We start from the raw sequence: 4,491 nt of genomic DNA on the forward strand, positions 1-4,491 counted from the left end.
TCTTATTATTAGGATCTGACATCTCATATTTTGAATATATGAAACTCTAATTACATAGACAGGAAGAAGAGTCCTGAGTACCTTGCTTACAAAATTCACATCATCAATTTTTACTCCAAAGTCTTTCATTGCACTTACACTAGCTTTGATTCTCTCCACATATTTTGCAATGTTTTCATCTTCTCTCATCTTCATTTGATCAAACTAACCTCTTAAGCTTATTTCATTGGCTCTTCTCAAACTATCATCACCCCCATAGATATCATTTATCTTGGTCCACATCTCATGAGTAGTAGCACACCCTTTGACTTCATCAAATTTAGCATAGTTAAGAGTAGATGCAATGCCAATCATTGTAATGTTATGATTCTTCTTTTCAACAATCTCCTTGACTCTCAAAGTTCCAGTAGGAGCCTTATGCTAGGTATTCAAATATTACAAATCTAAATCACTAATGGTTTCTAGTTGTAGCTTCATAAGTTCATGCCATGCCTTGAAGTTATATTTGTTCAATTTGGCAACCTCTCTTCTGTAAGCCATCTTGATCTTTAGATTAGATCCTTGGAACCTTCTCTACAAGCATCAAAATTTATGATACCAACTGTAGGAAATATAAGAGGAGTAACTTAGAGTGGAGGGGTGAATTAGTTACTACAAAAAAAAATCCCATATCCCTTATATGTTAATACAAATCAAACACAAATACTGTTGAAACATGAATTTTGAAACTCAATTAGCACAGAGACACTCAGTTAACACTACTAATATTTTGTAACTTGGCAAGCACTATAATATCCATTATTACTTGAAAAATACTAAACATACCAATCTTAAGATATTAAGTATGATTTACAATAATTAACTTAGTTGCATATGTATAAAAGAAATAGTATAAACACAAGTGACACCAAGATTTATCATGGAAATCGAATTTGGCAAAATCACAAATTGCAACTCGTTACTATTTTTCATTGTTTTGAAGTGAGCCCTGTTAGGAACCAACCCTCTTAAATATTATAAAACATACTAATAGGTGTGACCTTGTTAGAGGATTTAATCACCCTGTTAAGAGTGGCCTTGTTAGAGGTCTTTAGACACTTCAATCTAGAGATACCACCTTGTTAGAGGATTTACAAATGTCATTTAGGATAAATCTATTAAGAGATTTGATTCAGTGCTACAATAGTTAGAGAGTAAAAATGAAATGACATGATTGCTGATGCAACCATATTGTTTATTTTAGATCTCAATTTTGGCTCGAATAGTTGATAGTTCACAATCAGATTAATCTTTGAACCCCAACAAGGATATTATGCTTATCCTTCCAATTCGCTTCTTCTAAGCATCTTCTTATCTCCCACACATTCTCACACATTCAATCCTCAACTTGACCTTATAATTATATCATATGCATTGTCAAGTTGGCTTGTATATAACTTATAACAATAATTCTTTACCTTCTTCGGTCAGCTTGAACTAACAAACAAATCCATTAAACTCAATATGCCAAAATAAGAATATCCTTTGTTATTCAACCTATCTTGGTAGATACTACCTTCTAAAATGATTTTCTTGTGTTAACCAAGTGAACTTAGTTAACATTGTAACTTCATAAACATTCTTTGGTAATCGATTGAGCTTGGTTAACACTGGTTCCATGCCAACTTTCCTTTGTTAATCGAGTGAGCTCAATTAACACTAAACTAGGGTATAATTTAGTGGCTAATATTCGTAAATTGGCTAATTTTAGAATTTTTTGGCTAGTATTTTGGCTAATAATTTAAGATTTGATACAACCTAAATTGCCATAGTTTTATAAAATTCAATTCTAGAATATTTAAAATCGCTCAATAATTTATTTTATTGAAAAATTTAAAATCAAATATTCGCCACAATATTCGTTACATGAATAGATTTGAGTAACCTAAATATAATATATTATTGAAGAAATTAAATTGAACTGACCAATAATTATCATAAGTATTAGTTAATTTAGGGATATATCACCAATATTTATTATTCACTAGTGATTTAAAGTATATGTAACGATTCTCATAACATTCCACAAGGTAAAAAAATGTTCAATTTTGATTTGTAATATTCCATGGTGACTAATGAACTTCCAATTATTATTGAGATTTGTTAGTATTTTATGCAAAAAAAAAATTATGATTCAAAAATAATCGCCAAAATTAATCATATTTAGAATAAAAAATTGACAGTTTCGCCAATATAAATAATTTTGTTTTTTCAAAATAATGTAATATTCGCCAATATTTTATATCTTTTTTTGGAGGTGGCTTTCTTAAAGTCTACCCTGCACTAAACTTCTATGAACTTCTCTTTGGTACCCAAATGAACTCAATAGACACTCTATTTTGAACTTGGTAGACACTAGAATGTTCGATAGACAAAGAAAAATGTCTTCATTACCCGAGTGAGATTGGCAGATAATGACTGACAAAGATATGACATTTTGTGTTGTTGAAATTTTTTCAATGCTTCCCTTAAGATTTGTGACAAGGGCTTAATTGCCTCTTGTGTACTATAAGTTGAGTGGTTGTATCATGCATTGACAAATCAATCTTTTGGTGCAACGACAACCCCACTCTAACAAGTGGTATTAGAGCTTTGTCATAGGTTGAAATCCTTAGAAAATTGGGTAATGCTGAGGGAGAGATTGTTGAAAATTTGTTCAGTGCTCCCCTTAGTATTTGTGACAAGGTCTTAACCACCTCCTATGTACTATAAGTTGAGTGGTTCTATTGGGCATTTATAGATTAACCTTTTGGTGAAACAACAACCACACTCTAACATGTGTAAAATCAAAGACAATATATAATTAATCAATTTCTTTCAATAGTTTATATTTCCATCAATCAATAGCCTTTACACATTGAAATTTTCTTTTATAATCTTTCAACAAAGATATTCCAAAATAAGATTTCATATCTGTTTGCAAGGAATGAGAGCCCCATGTAAATGTAAGAAGTCATAGATATCACACAGTTTATGGTAGATGATATATGATCCTAAATTTCTCTAATGGTATTAAAGAACAAGAATTTACCCTTTTGAAGGTTTATAGATTGGCTAGATGATTTTCCATAATTAGATAAGAGTGATTTCCAACTACTTGCTTTAGATAAAGGGATTCCCCATAGAGGATAGTGTCAGAAAAATTGGTGGTGGGTCAGGGGGGATTCTAGAAGCAGCTTTAACATTGTTTAGTGATTGATTTAAGTTGATATTATTTAGGTTTCTTCTGAGATCTTCAATCACCACTATAATGAGGTATGTGGAAATGAGATCCCCTTCCCTTAGACTAATCTTTATAGAAAATACCCAGAGTTGGCTCCATTAATTAAGAAAACATAGTTGGTAGATTGGATACAACTCATGATCATTGTAGGGTTTTAGCTTTATACCCAAACATTTTAAAAACTTCCTGCAAGAATATCCAATTGACTCTATCATAAGCCATAGAAATTTCAAGTTTAAGAGCCATGGTAGCTTTGGTATTAGATTCCATAGAATGAATAACTTTGTGAGTGGTAATGGAAACATCCATTATGTTCTTGCTTGACACAACACCTCTTTGGTTCTTAGAAAAAACTTGTCCATAATGGGTTTAAATGTGTTGACCATAACCTTAGAGATTATTTTAAAAATAGTATTGCGCAAGCTTGTAGGTATATATTAAGCCATAGAGGTAGGACTATCCTTCATAGAAATCAAGGCTATATAAGTTTTATCCATGTTATTTTCCAATGAACATATTCTAAAGAAGTGAAAAATAGCTTTAAGTACATCTTTATCCAGAATGTCCTACTAATCAAGTAAGAAGGCAATTAGTAGACCATCTAGGCTAGGGGATTTGAATGATTGAAAAGAAAAGGTATCATTTCTAACTTCCCTCATACTAACCTTTTCCACAAGAGTAGAGTTTTCCTCCTCTAATACATGTCGTGGAATACAACTTAGTAGATTTCCATGGTCATCTATAGGTTGGTTTAGGTTCCCACTCTTCATAAAGTAGTTAATAGCCTTAGTGTTGATATATTCTTCCTTAGAAATCAATGTTCCATCCCCCTTTTTTAGTATTCTTATTTTGCTTCTACATCAGTGTTTTAGAGTATCTTGGTGGATGAATCTAGTGTTTTTGTCTCCTTCTAGGATGTAATACCCCACCAAGGGATTTAAAAGAATTAATCTAAAGTTTTACTAAGTTTTCCAAACATTGTTTTTTAAACAAAAAAGAATAATATACACGTCAAACATAAAGTAGCGAAAGCAACAACATACAATCATACAGAAGCAAACATAACAGATTACATACCTTAAGGATCCTAAGACATTAAGTCACATTTAAATTTAATTAATACTAAGTCTAACAAATACCACATCCACATGAAAGAATAATTAAAAGTCCAATGTCCATTGAAATAATATACAATTGTTCTAAATGCCAATGCCACTTGGCAATAAAAT

Source organism: Cupressus sempervirens, chromosome 4 (genome assembly GCF_028749045.1).
Source record: "Cupressus sempervirens isolate cs-2001-9-10 chromosome 4, ASM2874904v1, whole genome shotgun sequence".
In the NCBI taxonomy this organism is placed as follows: Eukaryota; Viridiplantae; Streptophyta; class Pinopsida; order Cupressales; family Cupressaceae; genus Cupressus; species Cupressus sempervirens.